General features: G+C 46.1%; 1 protein-coding gene across 7 annotated transcripts in view; it reads right to left on the bottom strand.

Annotated features, from left to right (window-relative positions):
- ACO1 (aconitase 1) overlaps nt 1-18,184 on the bottom strand; it is a 792,824-nt gene that overhangs the window by 48,981 nt on the left and 725,659 nt on the right. The gene's annotated exons all lie outside the window — the stretch shown is intronic.

The following is an 18,184-nucleotide window of genomic DNA, read 5'->3' as shown; positions in this document are numbered from 1 at the left end:
GAGACTGAAAAAGGACATTCTAGAACAGAAATACGAAACAGTAAAGTAAAGCAGGCAACAGTATTATGATAAAGCCTCACTCCTGCACTCACAAGAGTTCTTCCTTTTACATTGTGGTACAACTTCTAACTAGGTCAACTGTTTTTCAATAGTAGATGAAAGCTGGGGATCTCTGAGGAAACTGGGGAGCCAACTGCTCAGTGAAGTAACCCCTGAAAGGCCATACTTTCCCACCCCCAATAATTCCTGGAGTGCAGCCCGCGTCCAAGTTCTCAAAAAGAAATCAGATGATTCGGGGGAAATGCCATTCATGAGGCGAGTAAAGCTACATCCTCGAGTTTAGAGCCAATACCACAAAGAAACCCCCCCCAAACATTTGATCCTAGAAACACTGACATATACATATCAAGTAGGTGCTCTATCACTTTAGTCGGTATCCAGCTGCAGTTTCATGCATTGAGCAGGACTGAATAGTCGACAAACGTTGAGTGGTCAAGCTTCAACATGGACTGTGACCCGGGGCAAATACATTTTGTGTTAGACAGGTAAATTACAATGTGCAAACGCTCGCGCTCAGCATGGAAACTGTGGAAGCAGCGAAAGTAACTCACAGAGACACCAAGTTGAGGCTCTGGATCCACAAGCAGTCCCGATAGCTCTGCTTGACCGCAAAATGGTGCTCGGGATTCATGCAACGTCAGGCTGAGGGAGGGTGGTTGAGGGGATGGGTCAATTCCCTTCAGTAAAACACCAGAAGACAAATGAAATTCGCCATCAACAAATCAGGAGGAGGTGCAACCATTAGAGAGCTATCACAACCACCACTAGTAAAGAAACTGCCCCACAAATCAGATTACTCAAAGACCCAAGTTTTAGGAAAGATTAGGCAACTTTCTCTCCATGTTCTATGGGCCCTAAAAACCTTTTGCTTTTTTTTTAGAAACCTTGTCCTGTCTTTTCACAGAGCAGTGAAGCCTTCAGCTTCACTGGCCTTTTGCTCATTTTTTATTGTTATTTACAATTTCCATCCTGTGTGTAATTCGCCCTACTTGATGAGTCCCCAGCACCTTTAGCTGGACTATTGCGTTTTTTTTGTCCTCCCTCATTCTATGTCTGTGATTCTGTGAACCCTTTTTGGTTGTTCTTGGTGGAGTTTGCCTTCCTCCATCTTTTTGTGGCATCTGTATTTTACCATTTCAGCATGCACTATCTGTGCAGTGTTGCTGGAAGCTCCTTGAGCTTCTGTTTTTTTTATTTTTTATTTTCCTATGCCAACATGATGTACTTATCATCCTACCTATGCATTTCTTTCGTGAGATCAGCACACCACCTTATGTGGAGCGCCGAAGACGACACATGATATATCTCTCACTTCTCCTGTAACTATCTAGTTACAGTGACAAGTTTATTTGGAGTGGCTTGTGGCAGTGTGTGATTTTCTACCGATTTTGTGAAACGTACATCGCAGGCTGTATTCACAGCTCCTGTAAGACTCACATGGGTCATCACTGACCTAAAACGGTGCATGTCCTTTTTTCGCCAATTCACAATGGCTTGTCCTTTGAGCCTTCTTGCGACCTGGGTGGGGGAAGTCTTGCCAACTCTTTTCTTTGACGGGCTCCCATAGGGAAGCCCACCCAATGGCACCACTGTCTGGGAGGACAGGAAGCTAGGAAGGCACCAAAACTCCTCTGGTCTTTGTCCTCCAGTAGGTCTACTTGGAACCAGTTCTGACTGGGTGCCTGGCTGTCCCCATATGAGAGCCACCACCCAAAGTTTGAATGTAGCATGCATGCTGATTGGCTGGGATCCTGTATATAAGGTGAGGGTCTTGATGCAGAAACCAGAGTCGATCATTGGACGATCCATTCCGATGAAGGTGGTTTGCAGCAACCTTCAGTGACCATCACATCGAATAAGTGACTGCTGCAGCTCCAGCCCTCTCTTCCGTGTGACAGGGAAGATCCAGATTGGACGTCTTCCTCCCTTGGGCTGGTGGGTATATGTCTCTAGACCAGCTACAGTTTGAGCCATCTCACAAGGGCCAGCAACCTTCCCGACCTGCAATCTATGAATGCCCTGGGTTTTCTGGCAATGCTGTGGTGCATCGTCTCGTCAAGCGCGGTTCATGCTGCAAAAGTGTGGGCATCTGTCTGGTTCTACAAAGACTCCATCCCCGACTGTAGACATCCCCTTAGCTGAGTCATGGAACGAGTGAAGGAATAAAGTCTGCCGGGTGACAACAGTTGCTGCTACGATGCCTGTGTCAAGCCTCCACAACGTGGTGCCACGAAGATCATCTGCTGGGTATCCATGTGACGGATCTGACCATCTGCTCCCGCCAAAAGTTCTTCCTCCAATCGCCAAGGCCAGAGACCCGAATCTGAGCAGTTGTGATCTTTGCTTGGGGACCCGGCAGTGACATCGCTGTTCACCGAAAAAGGTACTGTCTCACTCCTGGGTACTTAACTGGGCAGTTGTGTTGCAGTTCGCTCCGCCCAAGCTTCTTGAGTCACGTTGGGGTGGACGACCCAACCGTTTTCTCCCAGGCCTCAGGACATCTGTTCTAGGGATTTAAATCTTTAAGGTGGCCTACCTAACCACCCCCCTGAATCCATTGAACCCAATTCCATTACCTACCTGTTATAAGCATCTTCTGCAAACGTATCATTTCGAAATGCATCACTAGTCCCAGTTTCCCCTTCTGAAAGTTCAGTAAGAATTGGTGCAGTGACACTGTGTGAGACTACACAAGACTTATCTTCTTGGTATTGGGTAACCTACATTTTGGTATAGGCCTGTATTACACAAGCTGGTAGTGTGACCGAGCAGCCAGGCCTATCTCAAGAGGAGTAAATGTGAGCTCTAGAGCTGTACAGATGAAATCAGTCAATACAAGTAACCAAGTAACTCTCAAGGTTTCAGTTTTAAATATTTATTTATACATACGTTTTAGTTGAGCATTCTTTAAAAAGGCATCTGTAACAGTCAAACTTTAGAATCACTTTTCTTTTTCAAGTCAATAAAGATGCTGAAAACAATGCTTATACTTTTCTCCTACACCCTGAACTGAAGTGACAATAACAAGGATAGTATTGCATTTATCATACGCACCAATATACTTTACAGACTATGGGTTTCAGGAAGGAAGGGTTAAGGAAATAGAAAGGTTAGAACATACTTTCTCATAACACGAAGACAGCTTGAATCCTCTAATGAAATCTAGGTAAGCCTTTCCCAGCAGTAAATGTGTTCAACAAATTACAACCTCTGAATGGACAAGCAATGCCAAAGTCAATACAACAGAAGGGTGCCTTTAAGGAGCCAGGACAGCCAAAGTCAATAGGATACAGTCTATAGTTCTGATGCACTTCTTAGCAAAAAGTATTTCACAAAGTCAGATAGTTCAAGAAAATCCCTGAAGGAACACAAGCAGTTAAGTCAGTGCAAGGGGAGTTGAAATCAACTCAGAAAAGGTAAGCCAGTGCACTTCTCAATTGAGAAAACGCGACTTAAGGCAATAAGGTGTACCCCAAGCCCAAAAAGTACTTCTGGTTTGAATAAAGCAGCAGCAATGGAAGTACAGCCAGCTCCGAGAGGATTTCCAGATGAGTTTGTCTTCGGGTTGATTGGCCCCCACCAACCCAAGGGAAGAAGTTGTCCTTTGCAGGGCTTCTCCAGTCGAATTGGGCTTCACTGGGCATACCAACCGTCCAGGACTTGCAGCAAGCGTCTATTCCAAGTTCGTCTTTGTATTCCTTCATCCAGTGGTCGACTGCCTTCCAAGCCAAAAAGCCTCACCTTTTATGCAAGTTTCTCCCATTAATTTGCAGCCTAGGTGTCACTCACACAGCAGGGTGGTGTTAGACAAGATTGTGTGCAGTATCCTCTGGAAGACTACAGCAACCTTCACCTCCTGGCAATAGGAACCCAACATTTGTTTTAAGTCTCTACTACACAGGTTGGTAGTGTGGCTGAGCAGCCAGGTTTATCTCAAGAGGGGTCAATGTGAGCAGTAGGGTTGTAACACCGAGTTTCACAGTGACAATTATTCAAATAAACACTTACACTCAAGGTTTCTTGATAGAACAATTATTAATTTATTTCACAGCCAGTTATATAAGCCTTCTTCAGAGGGGAGCAATACATGTAACACTTATAATACACTTCAAAACACACTTCGTTTCTCTAAATCAGATGATACCCATTGGGGATGGCACACAGACACTTCCTACACCCCCAGGTGAGATAAATAGCTATGACACTGTAGACATTGATTTATCACTGGTACATTGAACAATACTGAGTTTGGTGGAAAAGATAGAATAGAGGAATAAAAAAAAGGTTAACAAATAATTCATAAACAGGTAAGTACTTTTAAGAACCTTCCAAAGCAGAGTAAATTAACCCTTTCTTGGGGGAAAGGCCAAAACACAAAGTCAGAGGTAGAGGTAGAGTCCCTCAGGAAGCCAGGACAGCCAATGTTAATTGCACAGTGGGAGGACGTCTGGGGACTCCTGCTCTGCAATGGGAAGGTCAGCGGCAGCAATGGGCAAACTTCAATTCAGCGGTCCTTCAGTGTTTCAGTTCCTTGCGTCTGACAGCAAATAGCAACACTGCGGTTCTCGGATACCACTTCAGACTTTCCTCGCATCTGGGGTCCAGCACTCTGTTGAGGTGGCTCAGGCTTGGTCAGTCCTGCATTAGTCCGGAAGATCTTCCTAGCGCTCGGGTCTGACTTAACGCAACACACACAATGTGGTGTTCCTCTCTCTGGCACTTTGGTTCCAACAGCAGCAGCAGATGTCCAGCCAGCTCCGAGAGGATGTCCATACGGGGCTTACTTTGGAGTTGACTGGTCCCACCAACTCAAGGGGAGAAGTCGTCCTTGCAGCGCTGATCTAGTCGAGGCGAATTCGGAGCTTCAGCACAGCAGCAGGGCTTCACCGGGCAAACCTACAGTGCAGGAGTTGTAGCAGGCGTCTCTTCCAAGTTCTTCTTCAGATTCCTTCGTCCGGTGGTCGACTCTGCCTAACAAGTGTATTTTGGTTGCATATTGCCCCTTTTAAAGAAGGCTTATTTAAAACCGACTGTTAAATAAGACATGCATTACTCACCGTAATAGCATTTCCGATGATTATATCTGCTTAGAGTCCATGCTGTGCATATGGTCCGACATCTAGTGGTAACCGCAGAGTATTGCATCTCGTCTTTCGGTGACCGAAAGAGGACGTCGGCATAGGCGTGTCTGTAACACTATCCCTATTGTGACATGTAGTGTACCCAAAATCCCTCACACGCTGAGGTCCCTCCGATTGTATTTTTTCTGCCATGAGGGAGCCCTAGGCTATTGTGAATGAGTACATAAAGAGAGAAAGTAGTAAGGCGTTTATGTTCCTTCCACCCCGAGCAGGGAGGCAGGGAGGGCGCATGTGAATCTAAGCAGATACAATCATCAGAAATGCTAATACGGTGAGTAATGCATGTCTTCTGATACTTGTTAATCTGCTTAGATTCACATGCGCAAAGGAGGGCAGGAATGATGGTGGGAGGGTGGTCGCTAAAGAAATGGGAGGAAATAACCCAGACTTAAAAGGCTCAAGCACCTGTAGTGGTTAGATGTCACTCCTGGAGCGAACAGTGACAACCCAGCACCCACTGGAGATGAATGGAAAAAGTCAAATTTCACAGAGTTAGCACACATGGTTGCGTTTGGACAACAGAAGTGGAAAAACTGCCTGCGCAGCTGTCCTCTGTTGTGTCTTCATCAGTATATTATGTTAAACTGCTTTCACACCTGAGGCCTCTTAGATCTCAGAAAAGCGCTGAAACCATCGCGAGAGCGATAATAGGGGCCACACTAGATTATTGTTGCAGCCTTCTATTAGGTATCGGTAAATTGGCTCTACAGAAACTACAACAGGTTCAGGATTGGGCTGTGAGAGTTGTAGTGGGGCTTTCTAGGCGCAAACGCCTTTCTGAAGCCAGGCGGGGACTTCACTGGCTTCCAGTGGAGGCCAGAATCAAATTCAGAACACTGGTTATAACATTTAAATGTAGAATGCAAATAATGCCTCCATATCTTCATTGTTACATCAATGATAAAGTAAACACCAGATCGTTAAGATCTGATGCTCACAATCTTCTGGAGCAACTTAGACCAAAAACCTCAAATGCGGAGAATGGGGCTTTTGCTTTCAAAGCTACCATTCTGTGGAACCTACTTCCAGATTACCTGCGCAAACAAACTCCTGGCCATTTTCAAGAAAGAACTTAAAACCTTTCTTTTTTCATAAGCAGGCCTGACAGGGCAGCACTGTCTAGGACGTATACGGCCAGTAGGTTTGATCATTGTGACCATCCTAGATAAGATTTGTTAGGCTAGTATAGGTGACCTCTTCCGTTCTATGTCTTGTACTTTTGTTAGCGCCTTCATGCCTACGGGCCCATAGTGCGCTTTATAAATATAATGTAATGTTTGGGATTTAAGACCTCTACTCTGGCAGGAAAAAGGGACATTGTTGAGGCAGCTTGCCAGTGGGCACCTGAATGCAGCCAACGTGGGCAAAATAGGTAAAGGGTCCAAAAGCATGACTGCTCTGTGCCGATTGAGAAGGCCGCTGAACAGCTAGACCCAAGCACTTAACCATGGCCTTGGGGGCCTGAAGCTCCTGCAAGGATTCCTCCACATTTTCTCAAAATATATGGTTGCAATCAAAGGGCATGTACAGAGGTTTACAATGAACACTTGGAGCACATGCAGAGGTTCTGATCCAGGAGTGCCTCCTCAGGACCAAACACGTGCCGCAAAATTGACCATGTCAATGCCAGATTGCAAAATCTGGTGAGCAGCTTCACACGTCTCCCACAAGATTGTTGAAACCCTCTCATCGCCTTGTTCAGCAAGTATTCACAAAAGGTATACTGTCCAGTTGACTGATTATGTGATGTGTACTGAGAGTCACTGTACAACTGGTAGGGTCTACTGCCCTTGCATTACTGAAAGTAATTGTGAAAGTAACCATTGGTTTTTACTCCAAGAATAGGTGTGACCTATACTGAATGTGTATGAAAAGGTTTAATTTCCCTAACTACTGTTAGGTGTTCAAAATAAGGTGTATGCTTTGGCCTGTGAACCTTCAAGCATAGTGTTATGATAATTGTGATTACATATAATGTGTGATAGTACTTATTTACCCCATAGATTTACCTGGGCCTACTTGTATTTAATTAAAATCATTTATTTTTATAAACATAGTGTTTGTGTTTATTTGGACCATTTGTATTACAATGTCATTTGTACTGATTCTATAGCCTTCTCTCCCTCCTAAGGTAAGCCTGGCTGCTCTGTCTGCGCTACCATGAACTCGGGTAGTACAGCCTTATACTAAGAGTGGAGTCTTGTACAGCCTCAGTTGAATGATTTTGATGAAGTTGTGTAGAACTTAAGAAAAAACTGTCCTAACAAGAACCAAAATAGACAGGCAAGAATATTAGGTAGAAGACACAAAGACAAGCCTAAAACACAGTGCCTAGTTCTTAAATCCAACCCTGCTTGAATTAGGCGGAGTCCCCCAAAGGTCACTGTAAAGTGTTCTGTTGCTTCCTGAAGCTAGGTCTGTACTCAATACATACCCTAATAATAATAATAATAATAATAAGTACTTTGCAGGAGGGTTTACTATGTGATTAGTGTACTATAGTTGCCAAAGCCAATGGTTGGGAGTAAATGTTCCAGAAAGTAAAGATCTTGCAAGTTTCTCTCCCAATCCCACCACTCTGGGGGCAGCCCAGGTGAAATCCTTGACCAGACCACTACTGATCGTAGTCAGGCAAGGGAGAAATCGAGTTAAGACTATACACCCATGCAACCCATCAGCAGAAGGGGGGGGGAATTGGATTAACTATGCAAACTCACCTCCCTTACTCAGATTTCTTTAGCAACGACTTCAGGGGTTCCTGAATCCGCAGGGACCACCTATCTCTATGCTGTGCCTGGTTGAGGGAGGTCCAGATGCAGAGGTTGCCTTCTGTGTTGGGACTGGGTCTGGCTATTTGGTAGTTCAGGACTCTTTCGAGACAATTCCGGAGACTGGACAGCTGCACACCCTTGACATGACAAGACGAAGACCTCCACTGAACAGGAGACCTCCAGGAGGCAATGTTGCAGTGGGGGTCATGGCGGTCAGGCGATCCTCATGGTGTGAACAAAGCACCAGGCCCTGCACAGCGACTTTAGTAGGAGGAACTCAGAATGGCAACCAGTGTTGAGAAGTAATCCAGGAGAGAACTGGTCAGTCCACTGTGTGGTGCAGGGACACTTACAAAGGCTCAAAAAGCATGGATCCTCGAGCCAGGTTTGGGACATGTAACCACCAGTCCAGGGGTTGAAGCACCGACAAGCGCCTTCTGGAGATCAGGAGAGAGGAGGGCTTCACTAGGTCTTGACTAGAGGCCATCCTGGCCAGGTTCAATGGCCATCCTTGAGTGGTCGCCAAACTACTTCTTTGTTAGGGTCTTGGCTCCAATGATTATCTGTTAATTGGCTGCAGGAGTTCTCCTTTTAGCCAAGATCTCGACTTGTCGCCCCCTGGCCCACCAATTGAAATGACTGGCACCATTTAAACTGACAGGGGCTATCCAATCATGGATAGCCTATAGCCAACACATGGGCCCTGCAATAGACAGTGTGGCTTTAAAGTGGACTGGCCCAGACAGACCCAGACCCAATATCTGGTGAAACACACAGATTGCCACTTTGCCCAGGAAAACCGGGGCTTTACCTGGGAAAGGGCTTTTCACATATGACATTTCTGGACCTGAGAGGGCAGGAAGAAGGTCAAGGCACAAAGGGCCAAAGGACAGTCAAATGCTTTGTTGCACAGTCATTTTCAGCGAATATGGTAATTTAACTGGCATTATTCTGTTAAATAAGTGAAAAACAGTAGAAAAATATCTGCTGCCACCAGCCCATCACCGACACATTGGGTTTGTAACAACGAAGGTCGAAAACAAAAACGTACTAGTATGCATACAAAATATCCTAATCGCACTTCACTTTAAGGTAATGTGTGAAGCTTTAAAAATACAAGAATTCCACGAGGGAGACAGGGTCTCCTTGTACCATTAGTCTTACGTACTAGAACTTGCCCCATAAAAATGAGCATAAAGCAAGGGAAGGAGAGCTGGCTGCTTTCCTTACCTACAATAAGTCAGGTCAGAAATTAAACAATAGTAAAAAAGATAGTGTCCCATTGAAGTCTCTGTGAGGAAAGCAGCAACCCTCCAGTGTAAACATAACGACGTAGCACAATAGTGTAGAATATTACACCAAACAACAAAACATTTTGAAAGAAGGGAAGAACACAAGAAAGATGGTATAGGGTAGCATAACAGTCACGCAAGATGAGCAAAAGCATGTTTCAGCATAACACTGCAAAATAATCGGGTCTAAAATAAGATATTAGAATGGGTGCACCACAAACAAAACGCACAAGAAAAAAAAAAAAACTTCACTAGACTCACTGATTCTAGATTTAAAATCTGCTCCTCTGGCAGTTTAGTTGTAAGAAGGGGAATGGAGAGCTGCTTTGGAGGACAAGGCCCAGAAATCGAAAGGCCAGAGGAATCCATTGCCTTCATTCAAAACTATGGCAAATAGCGCTTTTCCTTCATTAAGAGGTGCAGCTTCCCAACTACACGGAGAATCATTTGGCCCTCTTTGGCAACAGGTGCATGCCTCATCAATTGAAAAAATTGGGTCTTCCATAAAACTTTGTTAACAAGCATTGGCAATGCCAATAGTTTGGGCCTTTGACAGGACTTCGGTGAAGGGAGCACACAGTGCTTATAAATCCAGTGGCTGAAGGGAGACGTGTAAAAACATTTTTATTACACCAGTAGTGGGTTTCAAACTCTCAGAATGCTTTGAAAAAATGCTGGCAGGCACTTGAGTGTAAAGATTGATTAAAGTGAGCTCAAAGAGTTCCCACGAGGAGGTGCTTTGGGCAAGGAGGGGTGGGAATGGCCATAGGGATTAGCATGGCAACAATGGGCAGTCAATGGGTGGGGCCATAGCCCAACACCTACATGCCGTGTGTCCCCCCTCATGTGCCATTCCTCTCCATCTGTACTCTAATGCAATAGTTTCGGCTTAGAAGTGTCACAAGCGGCACCCAATAGCTCAAACTAAAAAGTCTCAGGACTCTGGGAGGTCACTGAGCATATGGGGGCAGCACAGGGTCTGGAACTCCTTCCTGGCCGCAAATGTTGGGGGGGGGGGGATTACAGTGAAAAGAAAAATGAAAATATCATGAAAAGTAAAGAGTACAACAATGCAGTACAGCAACGGAAACAAAAATTTGAAAAAGTATGGCTACGGAGAAGTATATTGGAGATATCCACCATATGAGGAATGAGGGTTTATTCCTTATTTATTTATCTATCTATCTGTACACCCATGCAAATAGATTGTATTATACATGGACCTTAAGTACCACTTAACAGCTAAAACAACAAAACTGTAAACCCATGCCCAGAATGGAATGGGGCATTTGAATCGTCTTGGGGCAACACCTAAAAAAAAAAAAAAAAAAAACCCATTGCCGTTATAGTAATAACAGGCCATTAATGGTAGAAGCTGGAAAATGGTGCATGTACCTGGGCATATGATGGCAGTGCCTGCAAAACACTTATCCGATACCTATACACAAACGGAAACTGCTGGATTTGCCAATGTTTGCGTTCAACAGGACTTCAGTGAAGGACATGCATGCTACTTATGACTCAAGTGGCTGAAGGCAGACCGGTTTACGAAATTTCTATTACACCAGTAGCACATTTACAGCTCCAATTAATTCAAGACCTCAGGAGAGGGCTTTCAAAAAACTCTGGCAGGCACTTTGAGTGCAAAGTTTGGTTTTAAGGCTTGATAAAGAGCTCAAACAGATCTCAGAAGGGTGTGCCTTGGTCGGGAGGGGCATGAAGTGGGTGGGAATGGCCATAGGAATTAGCAAGGCTATGGGCAGTCAATGGGTGGATAAATAGCCAAACAGCTACAAGTATTACATCCCTCCTCATATGCCATTTCTCCCCGTTAGGCAAAGTTTGAATGCAGTACCCTCTGGGAACACTACAAGCAACTATGACTACAGGTATAGGCAACCCAACCTTTGGTATAAGCTTGTACTACACAGTTTTGGTAGCGTGTTGAGCAGCCAGGCTCATCTCAAGAGGGGACATGTGAGAAGTAGTGGAGTTACAAAGATTCCCAGTTCCAGGTATTCAAATAAACTTACACCCAAGGTTTCTTGTATAAACAATGAATAATGTATCAGTCAGTTATAAAGCCTTCTTTAGAAGGGAGCAATATACCAGTAGCACACACATACACTTCAATACTCTATACTCTGAGTTTCTGGATCAGAAAAGGCCCCTTTGAGATGGCCCACAGACACAACATACACCCACAGGGGACTTCAATGACAAGGATACTGGGGACTTAATTATCTTACTGTTGGCATACAGAATACTCTTTAAAAGGTAAGTAAAAGGCAAAGGTTACTAGAACACAAGAATTTACAAATATTCATAAGCAGGGCAAATACTTTCAGATAGCAAGAGAATAGTCATTCAATTCAATAGGCTAAGCCAAAGTCAATAGGTCAAAGTCTTTGTATAGGATGCAACACTTCAGGTAGGTAAATGGAAAAATTCTTTGCACAAGTTCTTAGGAGTCTTTGAGAAAAAGAAGAATCAAATGTAGGGCCACAAGCTGATTAGACTTGTGAGTTGCAGAAGTTACAAGCACTTCCACAGTAAGAGGCAAGCTCTCTTAGGCTAGTTTACAGTACCTTAGTAAAGAAGAAAAAGATGCAGCTGAGGACATCTGTTCCTGTGCAGCTCTGCAGATCTCACTATTCCTGGTCCTCAGTTGTGGGGACAAAAGGGAGGACGTCAGGGGACTCCTGCACTGTACTGGCACTGTCAAAGCTGGCAACCGGCAAACTTTACTTTCAGTAGCTGTTTTGCGTTTCAGCTCCTTGCGGTACAGCAAATAGCAATAAGCGCGGTTCCTGGCTGTCAAGGTGGACTTTCCTCACATCTGAGGTCCCACACTCAAATGAGGGGGGGCGGTCAGGCTTGGTCAGTCCTGCTTCGTGGCAGTCCAGAGGATCTTCCAAAAGCTTTAGGCCAGCTTACAAGCAAAGCACACAATCCGGTGTCCCTCTCCCTGGCTCTACGGTTTCCTGCAGCAACTCTGAGGAAATTCAACCAGCTCTGAGATGGGTGTCCAGGTGGCATACTTGGGAGTTGATTGGTCCTACCAACTCAAAAGGGAGAAGTCGTATTTTGCTCTGTCGATGCAATCTTGGCAATACGGACCTGCAGCAGGGCCTCACCAGTCAAACCAACGGTCCAGGATTTGTAGCAGCCGTCCTCTTCAAGCTCTTCTTCGGTTCCTTCGTCCAGTGGTCGACTCTGCCTTCCAAGCCAAAGGACTCACCTTTTATTCAGTTCTTTCCCATTCATTCCAGCCTAGCTGTCACACACCCAGCAGGGTGGCTGTCCTTGCCGGACAGTCAGCCAGCCTATCACCTCAGAGTGCATTTGGGTCTCCTAGGAGACTAAGCACAGGGAGTTTCGGACACCTCTCTCACTTCCTGCCCACCCCAGACACACGGGTGCAAGAGGCGGGTTTCACTCCTGAAGCCTGCCAAAGGCGAATGAAAAAAAGAGACCAAGCCTAGTTTGGCGTGCAGAGAAAGACTCAAGAAGGACCTTTCCACAAAGATGAACAAGTTACTTCTTACCTGGTAACGTTCTTTCGATTGGATGTTCCTCCAACATATTCCTCATCTTAGATATATTCCATCCAGCTTTGCTGCTCTTCGGAAAAAAAAATTCAGCAGAGGGCGCCGTGCGTCGATGTTGTCGAGTCGATGGTCCCTCGAAGGCCTCCGTCGAGGGTGACGTCATCGGGTGTATAAGTAGCACACGCCGTGCCCGTTGGCCCGAGTTGTTTTTCCCCTCTTTTGTATCTGTGATCTTGTACCGTTTTTGTAGATTGTGCCGGCAGACGGGTATCAGCCTTGCGAGATCTGAGATGGCGATAACCTGGAAAAAATCTACAGAGGGGTAGGTTGGGAGGGCGATGAGGAATACGTTGGAGGAACATCCAATCGAAAGAACGTTACCAGGTAAGAAGTAATTTGTTCTTCGAGTGGATTGTGTCCAACGTATTCCTCATCTTAGATGGACTCCCAAAGCAGTATTTTGCATAGTTCCTCTGGAGGAGGGGTCAGATTTTATTATTTGTTTTAATTTATTTTTTTAATGCCTTCAGATGGCATAATAAAGCACCGCTTTTCCAAAAGTTAATTCCCTATACTGGGAAGCATCCAGGTTATAGAATTTTGAGAAGGTGTGAAGCGAAGACCAAGTTGCTGCTTCGCAAATGGACCTTATAGGAACACCTCTTTGAAGGGCCGTGGAAGAGGCTATGCCTCTGGTGGAATGAGCTCTTAACCCTTCTGGTGGGTCTTTTTGTGCTAGTCTGTAGCATTCTGAAATGCAAAGCACGATCCAGCGTGAAATTGTTTTGTTACTGATTGACCCAGTTTTCTTCCAGTGTAGCCTATAAACAACTGGTTGTCCACTCTAAGTCTAGAAAGCCTAGAGATGTAAAAGCTTAAAGCTCTTTTACGGTCCAGTCTTTGTAGTCTTTCTTCCTCCTTAGAAGGAAGAGGTGGCGGATAGAATGTGGGTAACACAATTTTCTGATTTAAATGAAAATCAGATATTACCTTCGGTAAAAATGATGGTTTAACCCTCAACACAACTCTATCCTTATGGAACACAGTATAGGGTGGCCCAGAAGATAGTGCCTGCAATTCGCTCACTCTTCTTGCTGATGTTAGAGCAACTAAAAAGGCTGTTTTCCATGTTAATAATCTTAATGGACACGTGTGCATAGGCTCAAGAGGGGCACACATTGAGAATTTTAATACCAGATTTAGATCCCAAACCGGTACTTGAAAAGGGTGAGGAGGAAACACATTAGTGAGACCTTTTAGGAATTGTGTTATCGAAGGAATTTTGAAGTAGGAGCATTCTTCCGATGAGCACTTGAAGATCGAAAGCGCCGCAAGGTAACCTTTTATTGTTCTGATATTCACTCTATGTGCTAGGGTCAGAAGGCAAGATAATACTTCCGGAATAGAACACAGAAAAGGATCGACATTCTTTCCTCTGCACTAGTTGCAAAACCTTTTCCAACGGCAACGGTATAGACGCTTTGTTGCTGGCCTTCTTGCCGAAAGCAACACCTACATAACGTCATTTGGAAGGTTCCAATCCCTGTATCTCAGCCTTTCAGATACCAAGCATGAAGGATGAGCGTTTTAACCTCTGGATGGAGAACCTGACCTTCCATTTGAGAGAGAAGGTTCTCTCTCTGAGGAAGACATACTGGAGGACAGATGGACATGTCTAGAAGGTCCGGGTACCACGTTCTCCTGGCCCAATCCGGGGCAATTAGGATCATGCGGCTCCGAAACCTTCTCAGCCTCCTGATGACCTGAGGAATGACGGGAATCGGAGGGAATGCGTACAATAGTGGGAAATTCCACTCCACCACGAACGCGTCCCCCAGGGCTCCTCTCGGGGGAAATTCCCTTGAGCAATACCTTTCACATTTTCGGTTGTTTCCGGTTGCAAACAGGTCTACTTGAGGGGTTCCCCAAAGGGCGAAGATCTCTTGAATGACTGCCTGAGCCAGTTCCCATTCGTGGGATACCGTGCTCTGCCTGCTCAGAGCATCTGCCGTCATTCTCTTCCCCGGCTAGATGAATTGCTGTTAAAGAGATTCCCTCCTGAATCGCCCAATACCAGAGCTGCATTGCCTCTCTGCACAGGGGTAGTGACCCCACGCCTCCTCTTTTGTTTAGGTAGTGCATGGCCACTGTGCTGTGTCATTATCAGGACAATATTTCCCCCGACAGATGGCAGGAAGGCCTTCAGCGCTAGTCTGATTGCCCTCAGCTCTAAAAGGTTGATATGTAGTTTGGACTCCGATGGGAGACCAACGACCGCTGATTGTCTGAGTCTTTAGGCCCACTGAAGGGATCTCATCCTCAAGCTTGCCTCTGGCACCAGAAAAATGCAAGCTGCCATGAGGCCGAGCAACCTTAAAAAGTTGTAAGCCTGGAGATTTTGGGCATTTTGGAATTTGGAAACCATGTGAAGAATGTCTTGAGCCCTCGACTTGGGAGGCAAGCACTTTCCCAAGGACGTGTCTAATACAGCTGCGATGTACTGAAGCTGTTGGGAAGGTGTCATCTGTGACTTCTTGAAATTGAGGGAGAAGCCCAGTTTGTGGAGGAAGTGGCAGGTGACTTTCAGATGATCCAGTGCTTGCTCTGATCAACCAATAGTCCAGGTAGGGGTAGACATGAATCCCCCCTCTCCTGAGGTGCGCTGCCACCACTACCATTAACTTGGTGAAGACCCTCAGGGCGGAGGTCAACCCGAATGGCAGGACTCGAAACTGATAGTGTGAGTCGCCAACTACGAACCTCAGGTATTTTCTGTGTTTGAGATGAATTGGCACATGAAAATAAGCATACTGGAGGTCCAATGACACCAACCAGTCCTGGAGTTGAAGGGCCTGAAGGATCTGAGAAAGGGTAACCATCTTGAACTTGTCCTTCCTGAGGAACTTGTTCAAGTTTCTTAAGTCCAAGATGGGTCTCAGTCCTCTGTCCTTTTTGGGGATCAAAAGATAGGGGGAGTACCAACCCTTGATCCTCTCCGCTGCAGGTACTGGTTCTATAGCACCTTTCTCCAGCAGGGTTAGAACTTCCTGCTGTAGGAACGGGTTTGAAAGTTTCAACGGGTGTCTCCCTGGTGGATTGCTTTGAGGTTGCTTTAGAAAAGGAAGGCAATAGCCTTGGGCTATTATTTCTAGAGCCCAAACATCTGAAGTAATGGCTCGCCATTCTTGCAGATGCTGCGACAGCCTGCCTCCTACAGGTGTTTTGTGGTGCAAGTCCTCAAAGTGGTTTTGTGGCGGATGTTGCAGCTGCTGATGGCAAAGAGGCTGCAGCTGGAGCTGGCTTAGTACGTTTTCCTCGTCCACCATGAGTAGCCTTTCTTTGGCCCCTTTAACTGGCCATTCCTCTCGTCTTCCCGTATGAGGTGTAATAACGATAGGATCGTCCCCTCCATGATTGCCCTTGCGCACGAAAAGGCTGAGGTTGCCTAATAGCAGCTCCTAAGGATTTTGCCGCTGCTTTTGAGGTCTGCAACCTCTCAAGGCTCTCGTCAGCCTTGTTGCCAAAAAGGTGAGACCCTTCAAAGGGCATGTTCAGGAGGCAGTTCTGTACGCCCCGGTGCAAAACCCGACTTCCGTAACCACGCAAACCTGCGCATTACCGTGCTGGTGCCCATGGACCTGCTTACAATATCCGCAGTGTCCAATCCAGAATGAAGGGATTCTTGCATGGCCTCCTTTCCATCTCTAACGATAGCTAGGAAACCTTCCCTTTCTTCCCCTTCTGGTATGTGCTCTGCCGCCATTGCAATGCACTCCCATAGAGTGTATGATATGATATGATCTGGCATTTGTAACACGCCTATACAAAGGTGTTTCAAGGCGCGACGAGGCAGGGAGGGGGGAACAAGGGGAAGACAGACAACGATCCTACTAGGCCAGGTATCATTCAGACCGGGCAAGTGCAGGGGTAGGTGAAGGGAAAAGTGCAAGGGGAAGGGGAGGGGGGAAGTGCAGTACAGGTAGAATAAAAAAAATAAAAAATATAAAATAAATAAATAAATAGGGCCAGCTGGTGGCAAGTGCAAGGTAAGTGCAGACAAGTGCTGGGAAGGGGGGCTGTAGGGATACAGAGACAGTCTCGCAGTGCAGGGGTTGCAAGGGAGGCAGTGCAAGTGGAGAGTGGCTGTATGAAAATGTTGCCAAGGCACATGTGGAGTTGGCAGATTTTAATGCCATGCTCCCGGCTGAAAATACCTTCCGTGCCCAACCATCCACACGCTTATTGTCCCTGTCTGGAGTGATAGACGGGTACGCAAGTTTGTTGGAAGCTGTGGCTGCCTGTATGACCAAACCTCTCGGGAGGTGGATGTTTTGACAGATAGCCGGGGTCGCTACTGGCTGGGCGGTATTTTGATGCGAGGGATTTATTTACCGGAGGAATAGAATCCGGGGTTTCCCAATTCTTGGCCACCCTGTTTTGTAAGCTACATGAAAAGGTAGTACTGGGTCTTCAGTGGGACCATGGTCCAATATGTCTGTTAAATCGTCCTGGACGGATTGGGCTGGTGGTCTAGCCCATCCCAAGTAATCAACCACCTTGGTCATTAACTGACGATAAGATGGACTGGCATGCTCTCCTGGATCTGGTCTACCGAAGTAATTCTCAGGAGAGGTGTCAATGCCACTTGCATTGTGCAAAGACTCCACCAAATCCCTCATTCTGCTTTCCTCTGAGATCAAGCATTCTGGGACATTTGGGGTGCCATAATCCAATCCAAAAGGTACATTTTCCTCCTCAGATCTCTCCTGTTCCTCAAAAATGGAGGTCAAGGATTTGAAAAACTCCTTTCTGGGGAGAGGCTTGAAAACCGTCTCTGGGAGAGGAGGAAGAGGTGTAGTACCAGGCTCTGAAGGAATTACATTTTTAACTTTTTGATTCTCTTTTACTGGCTGCCCTGGCTTGGTTGGAGCCTTTGGCGCCGAGGGTTTCGGTGTCGATGACATCGTGGTCGTCGACAGGGTCTGCTTCGAGGGCATCGAAGCGGCCTTCGACAGTTTCTTCTTCGAGGTGTGAAAGGTCTCGGATGGCATCGGTGACCTCGAGCGGTCGACTCGAGTGTTTTTCGCTTGCCATCCTGGAAGGTTTCCTATCCTTCCTTTTACGATCACCCGGGCTCGAGGGCGCGTGAGTGTCGGAGTATGACGCTCCCGGCCGGCTTCCGAAGAAGGCGCGGACCGAGGCTTCGCTTTCTCAAACACCTCCATCATTTTGACCCTAAATGCTTCCCACTCTTTGGAAGACAAATGTTTTGTGGGGCATTTCGTTTTCGGAGACTCGTCGGACGACGAGGTGGAGGGATATCTATGGCGTCGTTTCTTCGACTTTTTCGACAAAGACGACGAGCGATG

This window comes from Ambystoma mexicanum, chromosome 6p (genome assembly GCF_040938575.1).
Source record: "Ambystoma mexicanum isolate Mex_15411 chromosome 6p, UKY_AmexF1_1, whole genome shotgun sequence".
NCBI classification, from domain to species: Eukaryota; Metazoa; Chordata; class Amphibia; order Caudata; family Ambystomatidae; genus Ambystoma; species Ambystoma mexicanum.
This window is presented reverse-complemented; position numbering and strand designations above follow the sequence as displayed.